This window comes from Chelonia mydas, chromosome 21 (genome assembly GCF_015237465.2).
Source record: "Chelonia mydas isolate rCheMyd1 chromosome 21, rCheMyd1.pri.v2, whole genome shotgun sequence".
NCBI lineage: Eukaryota > Metazoa > Chordata > Testudines > Cheloniidae > Chelonia > Chelonia mydas.
The window spans coordinates 4,419,897-4,439,379 of NC_051261.2; the positions used below are offsets into that span (position 1 = coordinate 4,419,897).

At 47.3% G+C, this 19,483-nt stretch overlaps 1 protein-coding gene across 3 annotated transcripts in view; it reads left to right on the forward strand.

The window, feature by feature from the left end:
- The window catches only part of PLXNA2 (plexin A2), a 457,364-nt gene that overhangs the window by 132,911 nt on the left and 304,970 nt on the right, over positions 1-19,483 (forward strand). For 2 of the 3 annotated variants that reach the window (XM_007059575.4, XM_043533409.1), the window contains exon 1: positions 9,326-9,898. The exons of the other annotated variant lie outside the window; for it this stretch is intronic. The gene's annotated coding sequence lies outside the window, so the exon portion shown is untranslated. Of the gene's footprint in view, positions 1-9,325; positions 9,899-19,483 lie in introns of those variants that run through there. 3 annotated transcript variants of the gene reach the window in all.

Sequence of the window (19,483 nt, forward strand, 5' to 3'; positions counted from 1 at the left end):
CACTCAGCTTCATGTGTATATGTGGACTTGCCTATTTGATATTTCCTTTTACTGTCAGAGGTAATAACTGAGTGGAAGCAATCATTTCTAAATAACTGCTATTCTCTTATTGTAGTGATTAATGCTGAATAATTATTAGCTCTGAATATTTCATTGGATAGATAACGATGCTAGTAGCTAAAAGCTGTCAGCAATTGGCATCAGGGCTAATGAATGAAATCTCCCTAGATGAAGCAGTGCTTGGTTTGCTCAGGAACCTATAGATGGCACTCTTTTCTCTCCCAACAATGTCAAACAGCTGTTTTAAATCCAAATCAGCTGTGATCCTGGATTCCGTTTTCCATGACCCCAGTGCAGTGTCCTAGATGGACACATGGAAGAAAAAGTGAGAGATTTGCCTGTTTAAGAAATTAGTTGAAAATAAAATCCATGTTACTATCCTTGGGAGGGCAATTATACAGCAAACACTAACACCTTTTGCTGTTGCATAAATTTGTGAATGCCCAGAAAAATGCTAGAAGAGGAACACACACAGCCATGTTATCCAGGCCTTTTAGAGAATATGAAATGCTGAGCATTAGAAGGATCGAAAGGCCTAAGGAAGTGCACGGCTCAGAGAGATCCTTGACCCTTGCACACTAAAGCAGGGGAGTTTATCAAAGGGGGGAAAAGAGAGAAATCACACAAGCATGTGCTAAAGCATCTGACCAATCTCTCTCTCTGACTCCCAGCTTTACAGGCAGTTAGAAAACACTGGTTTGCAAACTACAGCGCAGTGCCTGAGCACTCAGGGCAGCTCGGGAGAAGGGTATATAGGTGGTTTTGAGCCACTTTGCACCCCTGACCCTGACTGTCCAGGCACTGGCCTGGCTTCCAGGATAAATTAGAGCATCTTCCTTCTCCACCAATGCACCAGCCGGCATGGGTACTGTAGCCTTCTTCTGGTAAGGGCCAATAGCCAATTACCCCATCCTTGCTTGGGGGAAGGTAGAAACAGGGAAGGAGTGATATCTTTCTGAAGCAGGATTCCTTCCCTGTGCTGTTCCTGGGGTGGCACAGCTACATGCCCCCCATTACACAGCCACAATCTAGCCCTGGGAATGGAAGCCCAGCCTCTCATGGCTAATGTTGCTCTAAGGGCTGTGAGAGTAACTGTATGGCATACTGGCCATGATCTAAAGGTTTTACAGTGAAGCCACGGTTACATGTGTGTCAATTTGAAAATGTCCGTGAACTTGTGTCTCCAGCAGCAAGCCTCGCTTCACAGAGGAGGTGGCCATTATGGTTTCAATAGATTGCAACACTGCTCTTGTTGTGGCTGATTCCTAGGGCCCCTCTGGTCACGTATGGTGGGTATCAGGAGGTCGGATTGATAGTGCAACAAGGATGGTCGGGTATGCACTAATATTTGCAACCCTCGCAATTTAGTGTTTTTCTCCCGGGGGCGGGGGGGGGGGGAGGGGGATAAGTGTCTGTGTGTTTTTGTGTATATAAGCATGTGATTGTCCATTGTGTTTGTGTGAATTAGAGATGGGCCCCTTACAATCTTGGGGATTCAGACATTGATTCAAATGCTTAGACCTGATATGGTCCCTCAGTTTTTGTTCCAAAGCAGTGTGTGTCTGGGTGGGTGTGGGGCGTAGGCACAGGCATATGTGGGGCAGCGGGGGAGGTGTAGTTTATAGTGCAAAAGCAGATGGAGTCCCGTTAGAATTACCTTTCTTGCTAAATTTTACCATGAGATGGTGGGAATCTTGAGACAAATGCAAGACTTGTGAGATATCTGCCTTTTGGGGCTGAAATCATGTGAGAACAAGCTGCTAAGATTTTGCTGCTATCAGATGGAAATCTGAAACCCGACTCATAGAATTGTAGGACTGGAAGGGACCTTAAGAGGTCATCTAGTCCACTCGCCTGCATTCATGGCAGGACTAAGTATTATTTAGACCATCCTTGACAGGTGTTTGTCTAACCTGCTCTTAAAAATCTCCAATGACAGAGATTCCATAACCTCCCTAGGCAATTTATTCCAGTGATAACTACCCTGACAGTTAAGAAGTTTTTCCTAATGTCCAGCCTAAACCTCCCTTGCTGTAATTTAAGCCCATCGCTTCTTGTCCTATCCTCAAAGGTTAATGAGAACAATTTACCTCCCTCCTTCTTGTAATAACCTTTTATGTCCTTGAAAACTGTTATCATGTCCCCTCTGTCTTCTCTTCTCCAGACTAAACAAACCCAATTATTTCAATCTTCCCTCATAAATCATGTTTTCTAAACCTTTAATCATTTTTTTGCTCTTCTTTGGACTTTCTCCAAATTGTTCACATCTTTCCTGAAATGTGGCGCCCAGAACTGAACACACTACTCCAGTTGAGGCCTAATCAGTGTGGAATAGAGCAGAAGAATTACTTCTCCTGTCTTGCTTATCACACTCCTGCTAATACATCCTAGAATGATGTTTGGGTTCTTTGCAACAGCATTACACTGTTGACTCTCCATTTAGCTTGTGATCCACTATGACCCCCGGATCCCTTTCCGCAGTACTCCTTCCTAGGCCGTCATTTCCCATTTTGTATGTATGTAACTGATTGTTCTTTCATAAGTGGAGTACTTCACATTTGTCCTTATTGAATTTCATCCTGTTTTCTTCAGACCTTTTCTCTAGTTTGTCCAGATCATTTTGAATTTTAATCCTATCCTCCAAAGTACTTGCAACCCCTCCCAGCTTGGTATCATCCACAAACTTTATATGTGTACTCTCTATGCCATTATCTAAATCGATGATGATGATATTGAACAGAACCAGACTCAGAACTGATCCCTGCGGGACCCCACTTGATGTGCCCTTCCAGCTTGACTGTGAACCACTGATAACTACTCTCTGGGAATGATTTTCCAACCAATTGTGCATCTACCTTTATAGTAGCTGCATCTCGGTTGTATTTCCCTAGTTTGTTTATGAGAAGGTCATGAGAGAGAGTGTCAAAAGCTTTACTAAAGTCAAGATATACCACATCTACCTCTTCCCCCCGGTCCACAGGGCTTGTTGCCCTGTCAAAGAAAGCTGTTAGGTTGGTTTGACCCAATTTGTTCTTGACAAATCCGTGCTGACTGTTACTGATTACCTTATTATCTTCTAGGTGTTTAAGCAATTTGCAGTTATTTGCTCCATTATCTTTCTGGGTACAGAAGTTAAACTGATTGGTCTGTAATTCCCAGTTTGTCCTTATTTCCCTTTTTATAGATGGACACTATATTTTCCCTTTTCCAGTCCTTTGGAATCTCTCCCGTCTTCCATGACTTTTCAGAAATAATCGTTGATGGCTTAGATATCTCCTCAGTCAGCTCCTTAAGTATTCTAGGATGTATTTCATCAGGCCCTGGTGACTTGAAGACATCTAACTTGTCTTTTTAACTTGTTCTTTCCCTATTTTAGCCTCTGATCCTACCTCATTTTCACTGACATTGACTGTTAGATGTCCAATTGCTACAAATCTTTTTGGTGAAAACTGAAACAAAAAAGTCATTTAGTACTTCTGCCATCTTTCCATTATTGTTGTCCCCCTGTCCCCCCCTGTTGTTGAGTAATGAGCCTACCTTGTCCTCGGTCTTCCTCTTGCTTCTAATATATTTGTAGAATGTTTTCTTGTTACCCTTTATGTCTCTAGCTAGTTGAATCTCGTTTTGTGCCTTGGCCTTTCTAATTTTGTCTCTACATACTTGTGCTATTTGTTTATATTCATCCTTTGTAATTTTACCTAGTTTACACTTTTTGTAGGACTCTCTTTTTTTGAGTTTCAGATCATTGAAGATCTCCTGGTTAGGCCAGGGTGGTCTCTTGCCATACTTCCTATCTTTCCTGTGCAGTGGGATAATTGGCTCTTGTGCCCTTAGTAATGTCCCTTTGAAAAAACTGCAACTCCTTTTGAATTATTTTTCCCCTTTAGCTTGCTTCCCATGGGATCTTACCTACCAACTCCCTGAGTTTGCTAAAGTCTGCCTTCTTGAAATCCATTATCTTTATTGTGCTGTTTTCCCTCCTACCATTCCTGAGAATCATGAACTCTACCATTTCATGATCACTTTCATCCAAGCTGCCTTCCACTTTCAAATTCTCAAGTTCAAGTTCATCCCAATTTGTCAAAATCAAATCTAGAACGATCTCTCCTCGCCTTGCTTTCTCCACCTTCTGAAATAAAAAATTGTCTCCAATACATTCCAAGAACTTGTTGGATAATCTATGCCCTGCTGTGGTGGTGTTTTTTCCAACAGATTTTTGGGGAGTTGAATCCCCCGTCACCACCAAGTTCTGTGCGTTGGACGATTTTGTTAGTTGTTTAAAAAAAGCCTCCTCCACCGCTTCTTCCTCGATTGGTGGTCTGTAGTAGACCCCGACCATGACATCACCCTTATTTTTTTTTTTAACCCCTTCAGCTTCCAACCCAGCCCCAACTTAATTCAGATCTCCATTCAAACACCTGCTTCATTGCTTGTGAACACACATGCACCAAGTCTGAATCCAGATTTAATCAGAGTTCAAGAGCAGTCAGGTCTGGGGGTCTGATTCAGGCCCAATTCTCGTGCATGTACATTTGGTTACGTATGTGACGCACCTCTCTATCCAGGGGATGTGTAGGTAGGGGAAACTCAGGGACACAGCTGTATATAGATAAACGTGGTAGAATTTGTTTTTTTGTTTTTTATAGTTTTGACAGATTATATCAATGCTTATTTTCAGGGTTTTGGGTTTTTTTCATTTTTTATTGATTTAAATTTTCACAGTTTGTGGGAAATTTGGAGGGGGCAGACCATTATTTAATGACTGTAGACATTAAGATTTAAAAAGCTAAAGCTTTATGACAGATAAAACAAATTGTTAACATCACATGTCAAAATCTACGAAGTAAACAACCTTAAATCAAGCTCTCATAAAAGTGCTCCAGCAGCATTTTTCTTCATTTGCCGATCTGTAAATTCTGATCATTGTTGATGGAAATATTTTTTCAGCAGGCTGTGTGTTTGGTGAAATCGATGTTTTCCGACATTTACCACTCAAAATCTAATGCCTTCCAAACATTTTCCTTTACCTTCCACAAGAGGCAAGTTACAAGAACTGGCCACAGGCAAGTTAGCAATTCCTGCCTTTCCCAGTAGGAATGATTGAAGACAGCGGGGGGGGGGGGGGGGGGGGAGAGAGAGAGAAAGAAAGGAGAGTCTCTTTCCAGCCTCCCTCCCTCTTAGTTATTCTAAGCCAATGGAAGCAGAGACAGCACAGGATTAAGCCGCTGCATCTCATTCCTTTCACTACACTTTATTTCTCTCGCCTGAAGGAACCCAGGCTACACCCCCTACAAAGGCAAGGCAGCCTTATGCAAATCTCACTTAGTCAGATGGAAAGGGAGCTTGGCTTGCTGGGAGACCAAGTGTAAACAACACCTAAGGACTCCTGTTTGAACCAGGCTTAGGGCTGCTATTGCCAGGTGTGATAGAAGGGCATGTTCAAGAGACTCTCTTCCCCCTGGCAATGCTCACAAAGCGGGAGAGGAAAGGGGAATGTGGCTTGTGGTTAGTAGTGAAGGACTCCAGTCCTGCCTGTTTGATTTGCAGCTGTAAGAGCCAAGCTACTGTATAAAGTACACCAGAAAGTGGGATTTGCATACTGGAGAGTACCAGGGCTGCAGAGGCAGATGCCTTGATGAGTTATTGCTCTTCATGCAGGTCCTGCCTGTTTGGTTCCCAGCAGGGACAGCTCCTTGGCTCTGTGTGATCTGTTTTCTCCATTCACCCTCATTTTGCCTGTAAATTATTTACTGCATGCTTCTAGTGCCAAAAGGGGGCTTCCTGTGATCCCCAGGCACTAGTACATATAATCAGCTTCAGGGGTGGGAGGACACACAAATCCAAATGAGGATGTCCCCGATAGTTGTTTCAGGTAAGGACATGCTAGTGCCTAAGCACATATAAAGAAAAGGAGTACTTGTGGCACCTTAGAGACTAAGTACTCCTTTTCTTTTTGCGGATACAGACTAACACGGCTGCTAGTCTGAAACCTAAGCACATATAGCCAGCCACTGGACTGGTCATGCAAATGGCATCACTCACCAGCTCACGTTCTCTAGCTGTGACAGCCCACGGTGAATCCCAGATCAGTGCTGTTTTGCACTTCATGCCCCAAAATAAACCCTGGCTCCTCACATGTATCATACAGTAGCCTTCTCTGCTATCCTCTTAGGCCCTCCCTAGCTCAGAAGTCCTGTAATTAGCAGGAGATAGACCCTCCTTACCCAAAAACAATTTGCCACTAATAAATAATAAACAGGATGCAGTCCTGCAAAGAGGAGAGAAATGACTGAGACGCTCTGACCCGCCTTGTACTGCTTTCTGTGAAAGGAGAAATTGCATTAGCGGGACGAGCATTTAACCAAAGCTGGTATTTGTAATGGGATTTAGTGCGGTTTGGTGTGAAGGAAAGACACAGTCAATATCAGGCAGGGACAGAATAATGAAAAAGCAGAGCTTGCTAAGGGCATGATCCTTGCAGGCACTGAGCATCCTCCTGATCTAAACATCTGTGTCCTAGATATCCTTGCAGAACATCAAAAATATCCCCAATTCAGGGTCCACGCCAAGTCCGAGTGAAGTCAGTGGGAGTCTTCTTATTTACTTCAATGGCAATGAGATCCAGCCCTTAAGCGGGATAGGTGAGATGGGACACCTCCTTTCTATGCTCTTCAGAATTTTAGGGGATGTGTTTAAAAAGAAAATCCTTCTATGAATATTAGCAGACATAGTCGGGGGAAATTGACCCATCGTAGAGGAGTATTTACAACCCACTGTGCGACTTGGTCCCTGGGGGAGGAGTTAAATTTATTGTCCTTTTACAACCCCCACCTTCCCAAATTGGGAAGCTCCTTTAAACTTTAGTTGCAAGCAACAGAAATAGGTTTGTAGGTTTGATCCTTCTCCCCTTCCCACCAGCCTCAAAAAAGACCCAAAAAACAACAAATGCATTCCTAACCCACTCCTGCAAGGGGAAAAGGCAGCCCACAGGCTGCGAGGGAGAGCGACTGCACTGGCCCCCTCCTTTCTGGCACGCAACTGAGTCTGTTTTGCTTCTATATTCCTGCTAGAGGGAACATGGAGAGCTCAGGGAAGAAATTTCCCTTCTCTCTTTCCCAGGTGTTTTTAGGTGCAGACATGTGACCTGCCACTAGAGGGCAGATAGAGAATCGCTACACTAGAGTTAATTTCTTCCCCTTGATTGTGTTCCTGGATTTGTGGGCAGGAGTGTGGATTGATTAAAGTATCTCCTTTATTAAAAAGCTTAGGAAGTAGGGCCTGGGAATCCTTTTGGGGTCCGAGTCAGGCTCTAGCTTTCTGCTATCAGTGATGAAGTGTGTTCATTTAAAATATACACCTGTGTGGTTGTAGCTATAAACACCAGGCAGCCATATGACCTGGCCCTGCTGAATAAATAGCAGCCTTTGGCAGCTGCTCTTATTTTAGTGCAGAGGGGGAGTATGTTCAGGAGCTCTTCACAGTAGAACTAGGAAGCCATGTAGGTAGCTGTATTGTCTGTCTGTCTCCCCATGGCAGTGAGTGGAGTTGATCGAAAGCTTCAGCTGTTCTTGTATGTACCTTTCCCTTTTGGTTTTGCTTTTCAGTTACTATGAGTGTTTCCCCAGATGTGATCCTTATCTAACTCAGTCAAAGGACTTCTCTAAAGAGTGTCAGCCTCCAACTCTGAGATCACCCCACCCAGGCTCTTCCACATGCTATGCCATGGTAACTCTCCAGAGCATAACACAAGGCAACACTACACCCCAGGCTTAAATCGTTACTGGAATGGCAACCCACCGGTGTGGCTGGGAGGGCAGTACCTAACTCTGATATAGGAGGAAAGTGACACCAGCTAAGGAGAGGAATGTGGACTGTTTGTTTTTAACAAAAGCATATTTAATTTATTTATTTACCCCAGAAGAGCCCCCACGTTGGACCCAGTAGGGGCTTCTGACAAATATGTTAAAAAGAAGCAACAGTACCATGATGTGTAATAGCACAAAATAACTACCCAATTTGCCCACCCTTCCCCTCCTCCTTCAGTTGCCCTCCACCATCGCCTGGAGGACAACAGGTTGGGTTAATTCAGGCCAAAAGTGGAAGCAATTTCTAAAGGAAAACGGTCTGAGATTAATCTTCTAGCAGACCCTTCTCTTATAGTAACCTGGGGCCCAGATAGCGTAATTACACCAATCACACCTGTGCTGGTGTATGAGGAGTAAAAGAAGATCTCCCAGGTAGGAGGTTGCAAGATCTGGGGGCCTAGATTTCCAAGTTCTCAGCCCTCACAACTGGAACCAGGCTTTTTAATAGTGCTCAGTTAGTATAGGACGACGAGGGGGGATACAGAACCCCAGGGGTTTCAGGTTTCAGTGCCGAGTGAGGGGGTTGTGGACTGTGGAAGCTGGGGTGCTTTAAGTCTGTGTTTGGTCTCCCCGTTTGCTGGTTAATAATTCTTTGCATTTACCTGGTTCTTTGTGGACCAAGAATCTCAAAGTGCTTTAAAAGGCTAGTTATTACGCCTTATGTCAATTCTGTGAGGTTCCCTCCTTGTGTCATAGGTGGGGAAACTGAAGCATAGAAGACCCAACTCTTTGGTGCCTGTTTTCCCCTTTCCTTCATTCCAGCAGCATAAAAATAATAATAAAATGCCAAAGTTCACATAGCAAGTCAATGGCCCAGCTCAGGCTAGACCCCAGGAGTCGGGATTGTCAGCCCCTTTCTATGACTGCTGGACCACATCCCTTCTAACTCCCTAGCTGATAACTGCCTCTCAGAGCTGACAGTCTGCAGTAGAGAGGAAGGTTATAGATACGTAACTCTGGGTTGCAGGAGGGTTCAGGGGCTTGGCAACGGCTTATGGAGCCTGTTCGCTGCTCCTGGCCTGTATCAAATGAGGGCCAGAGACGCTGACCCCGGCAGGAGGGTCTCCTGACCAACTGTGTGGGTGAGTTAAGAAGATAAACTGTAAACGCAGCTGCAGCTCCCCCCAGTAACACCTGCCCCCGTATGGGGGGAAGGGTCTGAGCGGCCGGCGCCGGCAGGCGGGGGTGAACCAGGCAGGTTGCGGGGTGCCTGTCCCGGCTTCAGTTCCTGGGGCCTTGGAATGCTCTTTACAAACTGGCCCAGCCCCGGCCTCCGCCGCGGTTTCTCGGGCGCGGGGACGGGGCTTCCCGGCGGCGCCGGGCTGGCGGCTGCGGGCGGGTCTCGTTCGGCGCCGGCCCAATTCCCAGCCCGGTTTCTCTTCGCCGTCCCCGCAGGGAGCGAGCCGGGTGCCCCCTTGCCCGGGGCTCGGCCGGGGAAGGGTTAAGCCCAGGGACGGTATGTTAATGAGCTCCATGGTAATACAGGGAGGCAGGCTTTAGCCGCCCGCCCGCCCGCCAGCCTGCTGCTGCTGATGGGGGGATGAGCTTCCAGTGCCAGGCAGGAGCTGCGGGAAGGAGCCCGCAGTTCCTGGGAAATTCGGCTCGCAGGGCGCGGGAGAGGGGGCAGCAGCTCCCCGCAGCCGGGGAGCGGGGCAGGGCAGGCGGGGAGCCCGGGGTGGCTCATGTCCGGGGAGAGGGCGAGGTGGGCAAAGGCGAGGAATCGGGACCGTTTCGGCACGGCCGTAACTGGGCAGCCGGCCGCAGCGGGGTTCCGAGCAAGGGCTGCCTGAAGCGGCGGATCCCGGGGAGAGCGGGGAGCCTGCCGCAGGAATACAGGTCGGGAGCTGGGGACTTGCGGTGGATGTACATGCAGCGGGGGGCCGGGGGGATCACCTGTCCCTAACTCCGAGGAGGCGCGGCGGGGAGGCTGTCCGCCCCCCAAGGAGACGGACGGGAGCGGACCTTGAGGTTTGGTAAGTCATCAAGCCGGGGCTGGCAAAAGGGGGGCTTGTGCCTTGACCCTCCGCCTGCCCCCCTGGTGTTCTGCATGCATCTCCGGGGTGCGAGAGTCCCCCCGTGTCATTTGATACAATCACACAATGCATTTGGAGAGGAGGGACTGAGGGAGATGCCCCCCCCCCCCCGTAGAGGACCCCAGCCACTTCCTTGTGGACGTGTAACCTGTGCCAGCGCGAGGGGCTCCAGCCCCATGTGTTGCTGCGTGGCTTAGGCTGGAAGCCTCAGTGACATGTTTGTCTTTCCAGACAGTGCGCCTGGGAACCCGCACCTCTGGAGCGGAGCGTGCCTGGAGGCAGCATCCTGCCCCGCTTCCTCCTCCACTGGCAACAGAGAGACATCAAGCGAGCCCTTCGGTTCACCCCACCCCACGCTCCCTTTTAGGTTCTCCGTTATTTTGGCTTAGTTTAGCTATGCTGTACATGGATTGCATTCCTCCTTGAATCTCAGCGGCTTCATTTTTCTCCCAGGCGGTCACGATCTGGGGGGAGGAAGTGCATCAGAGGAGGCAAGCAACCAAAACGTTGCCATTGACAAGGAGAGACTTCCCTCCCCTCCCCAGCGCTCCCGAATACCAAAAAGTGTTCCCATGAAAACTCCCAAATGCTGCAAAAATCTCTCGTGGAAGCCGGGTGGGCAGGGGGTTAGAAGTGAATCAGTCTGGGCTTTCTCCAGAGAAATCCGAGGTTCTGTGTGTGTGTTCCTCAATCCCATCAAACCCTGAATTGTTCGGCTGGCCCATGTGTAATTGTAAGGGAGGCTTGTCTCTGTGCACAGGACATCTACGCCCACTGTCCTCTCGACTTCGTGCCCCCGGTGAACCTAGAATAGCCCAGTGCCAACCTTTCTTATGTCCATGCTTTGTGGGGCTGGGGCGACCGAGGTTGAGTTAATAATTCTGTGTTCAGACCAGTGTCATAGGCTAGCATTAAGGGGGGGATTTAGTAAGTGGGCAATTGTGCATGTGTGATCGGTAGTTCAGGGTATTGTCTCAGCGCTGAGAGAGGGTGCAGTAGTAGCAGGGGACGATGCTACAAAACCCCATTGCTAAGGGGTTTCCCCCATTACTTGTCTAGCTCTTGGCATTTCAGTGGCGAAATGATTCGGTCTGAAAGCTCGTAGCTGAGTTCTGGGAGACAGATTCCGCTCTCCTTCGCTGGCCATCCCCATTGATACCCATGTCTCTGAAAGTTAAGTCAAATGACCTACTTCCGCAGCTGAGAGCCGGCTGCCTCAAGGAGAATCTGTGCCCTCTTCAGAACAGAGGGGGTTTCCCCCCCAAACACAGAGATTTTAGCCCTTTATAAAATAATTTACCTCCGCTGCTGTCGTTGGCCCATTTCCCATTCACTCTGCGTGCAATGGCATAGTTAAGAGCGGTTCAGGGAGCCGAACGAAATAGCTTTGATTTTGGAAAAACGGTTCAGCTAAAGAGTAACTAAAATGTACAATTTCTCTTGTGAAATGGCTTGTATAGCAAAATACAGCACTTCACTCAACTCTCCTAACCATCTCTGCTGTGCTCGTTGCAGGAAGATAAAGTAACCCAATTTACTCTTCATTGCCTTTATATCTTTATTGGAGGTAATTATTTGTGGAGTTTCCCCCTGGCTTATAACAAGTTTGTGCAGTGGGAACAGGTAACAGATGCTGTTTAGAATCCGCACGGAATCCACAAACATGATAGGAACAGCTTCTCCCGGTGCTTTTCATCAGACCCTGTGTTACTCGTCCTGTTAACCCTCCACTCTCCCCTGCTCCTCAGCAGAACAACCTGAACTTCCCCCAATGCGGTTAGATACCAGGAGGAAAAAAACAATCGCTTCTGGCCACTGTACACCTGGGTATCTGTTGTGACTGGAGAAGAGCTACTCCAACTGCCCTGTGCTCTTTAACTCTCTCCAGCAAATCACATTGGTATGTGACAAATTGGCTTGCAAAGCAGCTAAATGGAAATGACATTGGGAGCAGTTTGTGGGGTGTCTCAGGAAGCCATGTGACTCTCATGCTGTGCATGAGGGTTCCCGTTGACTGGCCCCTCAGAGCCTCAGCACTTCCAGGCCAGCTGTGGAAACTCTGTGCAGTTGAAGCCTGGAGCAAGTTGTGAGGGAATGACCCGATGGCTTCAGTGGATTTTAGCACTGGTGTACTCAGGTGATAGGAATCTTTCCACTGAGCCTGCATGCTGCTTGGGAGATAAGGACGGGGTGCTGCAGGGTTTGTGTGGAGGAAAGATTCTAGGGGAAATGCCAGGCCTACTCTTTTGTGCCAACATGGTGCGTGCCAAAGGTTGCCAGGTTACTTCTCGAAGTATCTTTGTTCGGGGAGGCCTGGTTTAGCAGGTAAAGGTAAAATCCATCACAGGCAGAAAAATGCCCACATCCACACCCATGCTGCAGTCCAAATGCTGCACTGATCAAGTTGTTTTAATTGGCCCAGTGCAACTTGAACAATAAACATGTAATGGGGTAGTGGTGGAGAACGTCCCCTCTTCTCACATTTGTTCTAGCGATCCCTTTCTGTGAGGAACAGCAAGCTCTGGGCCCATCCACCCTGCTCCCCGAACCTTCCCATTCCAGCCTGGGGGCTTTTGGTTTTTTTGCTTCCTTCTTCTGTCTCTGGCATTCTTAAGGGGGTGGGGGTGTGGGGGATTGAGAGTGGTGAGCCTGAGCCTGTGGTGCTCCGGAGACTGGCCCTTTCACGTTTCTAAACACTCTTGATTATTCAGCTAATCTTTATTTCATGGGCCTGTTACAAGAAACACACAAACGGGGGAGAAAGTGGAAGGCGGTGAGACGTCTAAAATACACAAAAAAGGAGCTGGCAGCAATATAATCGTTCTTATGCTGGTGATATGAAATATTTATGGATCTAAGCTGTGGCAAGATTTTCTCCCTGCTTCTCCCCCCCACCCCAGCCCTTCCCTAATGCTTTCCTGTAGTAAAATAATAATTAAAAATCCGGTGCAAGGGGACTGATGGCTGTTTCTAGCCTATCTCCCTCCTTACCCAGCTGTCTCCTGGTGTAGTCGCACACAGCTGTCTGTAGCCTGGGGGGCACAATGTACTTCTGTCCAGCACTACCAATGAGAGATCCAGGGACTGCTAGCCAAGCTACCCAAATCATAGAGAGACCGGAGCATTGTGTTACAGTCTGTTAACTAGAAATAATTCCGAATCATCCCTTTGAGCTGCTTGCATTTTATAGTTGTAGTCCGCTTCCCCTTTGGGCATTCTGCTATTAATTCATTAGGTCTGAATTTTCTAATTTTTTTTCCCTTTCCCCCCATCTCTCTCTGTCTCCCCTGCAATTCAAACAGTGATGAATGGACAAAAATCCCTCAAGGGAAACATTTTTCACTTAGTTACAAAGATTTCATGGCTAATTAGAGTAAATGTGGTTTTTAGAGTGTTAATCTCTTAACCAGCTTGGCTAAGAGGCTCCGAGGACAACAAAGGACAAGAGGGGAAGCGGCGGGTATGTGTGTGGGGGGGTAATATCAAGTTTTTTTTCCTAGGGTTTGGCCACAGTCTGGATCCCTAGTGCCTTTACGATTATGGCCAAGAGCATCCTACATGTGACCTGAGTATGTCCACTTACTCCTTGGCTTCTTAGAACCATGCATCTTCCCTCTTCTGCCCTCTTTGCCTCCATAAGATCTAACCTCAGTTGTCTGCAAGACTAAAAGGCATTTTGGGCTGAGGCAGTGGAAAGTTCTTTGTCTGTGAAGAGTAGTTGTTAGACAGCTTCAGGATACAGAAGAGAAATTGGGAACGCAAGAAGAATCCAGGCAATATATTGACCTGGGAAGTGGAGGCTGCTGCTGCCTAAAAGGATTTTATATTTGTATTCTTTCTCTGTAGCTAAAGGGAAAATATATATTTATTGGGGTGTTTTGAAGAGAAAGGCATGTGGCAGGGATGCTGTCCCCAAGCATTCTGCTGCGCTAGCCTGCAGCAAGGCTGCTGTTCCATGCTAACCCCTTACACCAACCCAGTTTTGTTTCAGAACTGGGAATCAGGTTTGTTAAGAAAATAGATCTATGGCAAAAGGCTGAATTGAGCACATCAGACTTATGTCACTTGTGGCTTGAGCCTCGTTCTCAAATCCAGGCTTCTGGGGGTTAAAAACCTGCCTAAAAAGCCATCCTGCTTTTGCTTTGCAAAGGGATTTTATTGTCGGTTTAGTTCTGGGTTATTTTTAAACTATCTTTATCGAACAAACTGAGAATGAAAGTTGCTCTCCCGCTCCATCATTTGACTCTCGTTCCCACTCATCTCCTCCCCTCCCTACACCAGGATGCTTCGTTCAAATCCACCTTTGGCCTAAGCAGTTTGGGAACCGCTCAGGCCAAACAGTAGTAGCAATTCATGAGCTAGTCAAAGTAATGCATCCCCAGGCTGGGCTGTGAGTCTGAGTGGGACTGAATTTTCTACGATACAGTTATTGCTCAAAGAGCGAATGAGAATGGGTTGTGGGCCACCTGAAATACCATCTCACTCCACTAGAGGGGGGTTCCTGGAGTTCTGGCTGAAAGGTACTAAACAGCTGCTTTTGTGGGGGTTTCAAAAAAGAGGGGACAGCGAGCTGTCACCAAATTTAACTTGGGAAATCACTAAAATGCCACTGGTCCCATATGGTGAAAGGAGACACTAAGATGAGCAGCACCCACTGACAGTTTGATTTGACCCACCATTTTGCTGAGACCTACCTGTTACTGGAAACAGAACTTTTGGGGGAGGCAGGAAGACTTATCTGGGAATTTTTGAAAACATTAAAATCAGATTGGCTGTAGCTGATTTCCGCCCCCCCCTCCATACACTCATCCAACCCACACCCCCTTTATCCAGGAGAGAGGTGCTCTTGGAATCTCCTCAGCATGGTTTGTCTTTCTGCCTCACGTGCTGTGGCCTGAATGCAGTGGTCAGATGTTCTCAGGTGGTGGTAAAATTGCTCGGGCAAGACTTGAAAATAAATAAATAAAGTAAGATGAAATAAGCGAGCATACCATATGTCAGTGATGTATCTCTCTAATCTAATCTTCCGCTGTGTGTTCTCTGTTGGGTCTTTTCTGTGAGTTATAATCCAGCCTTGTATTTCAGTGGGGTTGAGAAATATTGTTAGCCTAACTTTGCTGGCTAAATGGTGATTCTGGCTGCTCCATGGGATGGTACGTGCCAGAGACGGGGTGCTGAGAAAAAAGTGGCCTCCCTTGTTCTGATCTGATATATCCCTTCTCGTATTTCTCAGTGTAATCTGTGCTTCTCGGTGGGTGAAATTGAAGGGAGCGGGGGAAGAGGGGATGAAAAGCGAGATAAATGTATCATGTTATGAAAGTTTAATCCTGCTTTGCCTGGGCTAAAATTACATTCAGAGCAGGAGATAAAAGGCATCAGAGTCACATTATATAAAAAAAAAAGTCCAGATCATCTTAAAAGGAAGAGTGATAGTGAGCTGGGCTGAGCCCTGTCAGCCAAGCCCTCCATCCTGCCCAGTGCAGATGTAGGTTGTTCCGCTGCAACAGGAAAGCAAAGGAGGTCTGCTCTCCAGTCCCTTGGCTGAAGAGCACTAGCAATCTACAGAGGCGATTAAAGGCTGCTCAGGTGAATATGCCCACTTTGTTGTAGCGGGAATATAGGGAGCGGCTTGCTGTCTGTGCAGGAATAGCTAAACCATTGGGTTTATCCCAACATAGCCAGCATCCACCCGGGTGAAATGCCATTATACGTGTGTGTTCACCATTGCCCAGCTGGATGGAATTGGAGTTACACAGCTATGTGTCATAGGCCCTTCGGTGCTAAGAGCTAATGGAGGTTCTCCTTGAGCTGAAGGGATAATGTCCTGTGCCTTTGGAATGCGAGGATGTCCGTTCTATCCCCACCGTCTCTGTGACGTTCCAAGTGGCTTTTGTGTGAAGAGTAGTGCTAGGTGGCTGGGCATCTTGATTTTGACAGAGCTCGTCCTGTGTTTGCAAGGCACTGAAAGGTCTGAGGGTGGGACTCAGAGCGTGATACCCTGGAGGATGATGTTAAAGCAATGATTTGCCTTAGACACTGTTAACAATTTCTGGTATTTCTCTCATCCTTTTTATCCAATACGAAAGTGCTTTACATGTATTAAGCTTCTCCTCTACAGCTGTAGGAGACAGGTAGATTCCACCTCTGGTTTGCAGATCAGGAAACTGAGGCAGTGTGAGGGTGTCTTCTCACAGTAAGGCATTGTAGTGCCAGGAATAGAACCCAGGAGTCCTCCTGTTGTAAGCACAAGCACGCTAACTTAGCAGTGTGTTCGTAAAAGGTTCAATGTACAAACACATTGCTCAGTAGCACATGGTCAGTCACCAAATGAGATATCTCTGCCTGGAAATTAAAAATCCTGCCTGTGGCATGTCCCCATCCTAGCCACTCGTTTCTATGTTGCTTTCACACACAGCGTGGCCTGTGGCATTAGGGTGCCTTTAAAATGTTGCCCTGAAGAACAGGCCCATTTGTGGGGCAGCCTCTTGTCTACCTTGGAGAATTGCAATGAGTGTATTGGAGATCAATGGGAGTTCCAAGCTCTCCAGAGATCCTGACTACTCCTGCCAGCTCCCCCAGCCTCCCACCCATCGCTGTGCACTCTAACCTGCCTGGGTGGCTTGCAGAAATGGCTTTTAGCCCCAAAATCCAAACTGCTCTGAAATGAAGGGTGTTCAGGAGGGTTGGAGTTGGGGCCCAGCAGCCCAAGCTGCATGGTTGCCTGTGGCGGGCTAGGGCTTCTGTGGAAGATCAGGAGTCCAAGAAGTGGCACTAGAGAGGGAAGGATAGACAGACTCCTAACAGTCTGAGGGGGCTATACTGGCTTATGGACCAGAGGTTTGGAAGCACTGCCAAAGATCCTGGAGCCTCCCTTGCCTGCCAGGAGCTGGGCTGGAAGTGGCTCTATTGTGTTAATGTGAGCACAGCCCCCTCCCAGCAGACCCAGGATGTGTCTCGCAGCCCTTCCTTTGCTTTGAAGTCACTTCCCCGCCATGCAAAAGTGAAAGGTGCTGTCTGGGTAAATATTACGTTGACCTCTCACCTCGCCCTCCCGCTGCTGCTCCTTTCTTATGGCTCATTAATGAAACAACCAGATGCTCTGGGAGTGAGGTGCAGAGGGAGAAGCAGGAGTTGCTCCACCCAGAGGCTCACGCATTAAGCCTCCAAGGGATGGCAGAGTGGAGCAAGTGGGGGTCCACTCCAAACTGCGAGCGAGACAACAGTTGTTTCAGCACCGAAAGTTAAACAGGAAAGGAAAGTTTCCTTCCTCGCAGCCTGGTGAGATTATGCATCCCCATCCTCTGTTAGCGAGTGTTAAGAGAAACATTTGCTCAGACCTGGAGTGCTGCTGTTTTGAGGTGAGGTGGGAGCCAGCCAGCACTTCACAACTGGATCCCAGCTGGTTAAATGAAGCTAATGCCAGTTCTACACTTAAATGTTTGATGGTATAATCATGAGAGTTGGGGGGTGGTTTCTTAAGACATTTCTATACTGACAGAAGTCCTAGTGTAGATACAATCATACAAGCACTTTTTGTCAGTATAGCTTATTTTGTTTGGGGCACTGGTATAAGCTATACCTGAAATAGCTCTTGTTTGCCAGCATAAGCTGAGTCTACACTAGGAAGTTTTGCCGATACAGACTTTTCTAGTGTGGCCTAGGCCTAAGGGTTTGACCCTATAAAACTTTCAGTGTTTGCTGTTTGGAAAGTCTGTCACTCTGTGATTTTTTTTTTTTCCCACCACCACCACATTTGTACAACAAACACAAACTCAATGCTAGCAGTCCAGGTCCTCTGAGCAGCCTACTGGTTACAAGTCAGTACATCCAGTACAAAGCTCATAAGGGCCAGCATGTCGCTAGAGTTTATGGGGACAATGTTTTTTTTAGCAAGCTGGAGTGAGCCTTGGTGTGGTGCAGTGCCTGGCTTCTGAGCACCCCAGGCAGCAGGATAGTGAGCACATCCAGCCTTGGACCCATCAGGGTGACCCAAAAGTGCTATTGCCAAGATCCAAATGGATGCATGAGGGCTGCTAGCATGACAAACACCAGAGAACGAACTGGAGACCTCCAGAGACAAAACCATGAGCTGCTGCAGCTTGAGGTAAAGAGTCAGGGTCCGTAGCTGTGGCTGTAACAGCCTCATGTCCTCTGTGGACCTGCACAGAAGAGGAAGTGTAAAAAGCACTGCCCAGTAGGTTACAGAGGCACGTCCAAACCCCACACCACTTGAGGAAGGACTTTTTTAGCCTTCATTTTCCCAGCACAGTCCTTGGAGGGAGGCAGGCTAATGGTCCAGGGAGAGGCTACTCTCCATAGCATCATCGAGAGCTAAAGGAAACAGCTTATTATAGTTTTCAGCTCCTGACTGGCAATTACCACCCTTTGGGAACAGCAATTTTAATTCATTCAGCAGCAGCTACTGATCAGTGTCAAGCTACAGAGCTCTGACTGCCCTTTACCTTGTGTCAGGAAGTCCAGTAATGCTGGAGAAAACAGGAAGTCTCTCAGGCAGTGTGTCACTGATTACTCACTTGCTCTTCTACATGAGGAGACTTTCAAGAAAATGTCTCTACCTTGATTTATTCCAAAAGCTGCCATCAGGGCCCAACTCAGCTTGGATCAAGTTACCTATGTTCTATCCAGGCGTGGTGAGTTGGGGAACAAATGTGTGTAAGAGATTTCTCCAAATGCATCGGTCGTTGCAGTTTTTGATCTAAGTAGACTCACTTGTGTCATCAGGATGTAGCTTGATACGCATTGCGGTAGCTGCCCTTGGCTTTGGGACAACATGCAGCAACATGTAAGCTAGACAGAAGGTGGCAGCTCCATGGCTCAGGTCTTTGGTTCCCATGGTAGGAGTCCTATGTAATCCAACCCTACAAGGATGCCAGTATCTAACAAGAAGATGGCAGGAGAAAGGTGGAGAAGGAGGGGCCTAGTCTACACACAGATTTGTATCCATTTAACTAGAGCTGTGTTTTAAAACCAATTTAGTTAAACCAATACAAGTTTGTGTGTAGACAAGACCAGAGCATAGAGGTCCTATGAATAAGATACTGCGTCAGTAATCTGGGACTGCAATCAGGTCAAGTAAGAGGTTGTTACCACATGCCCTGCTACCCTACATAAAAACATAAGAACAGTCATACTGGGTCAGACCAAAGGTCCATCCAGCCCAGTATCCTGTCTGCCAACAGTGGCCAATGCCAGGTGCCCCAGAGGGAATGAACCTAACAGGTAATGATCAAGTGATCTCTCTCCTGCCATCCATCTCCACCCTCTGACAAACAGAGACTAGGGCACCATTCCTTACCCATCCTGGCTAATAGCCATTAATGGACTTAACCTCCATGAATTTATCTAGTTCTCTTTTAAACCCTGTTATAGTCCTAGCCTTCACAACCTCCTCAGGCAAGGAGTTCCACAGGTTGACTGTGCACTGAGTGAAGAAGAACTTCCTTTTATTTGTTTTAAACCTGCTGCCCATTAATTTCATTTGGTGGCCCCTAGTTCTTATATTAT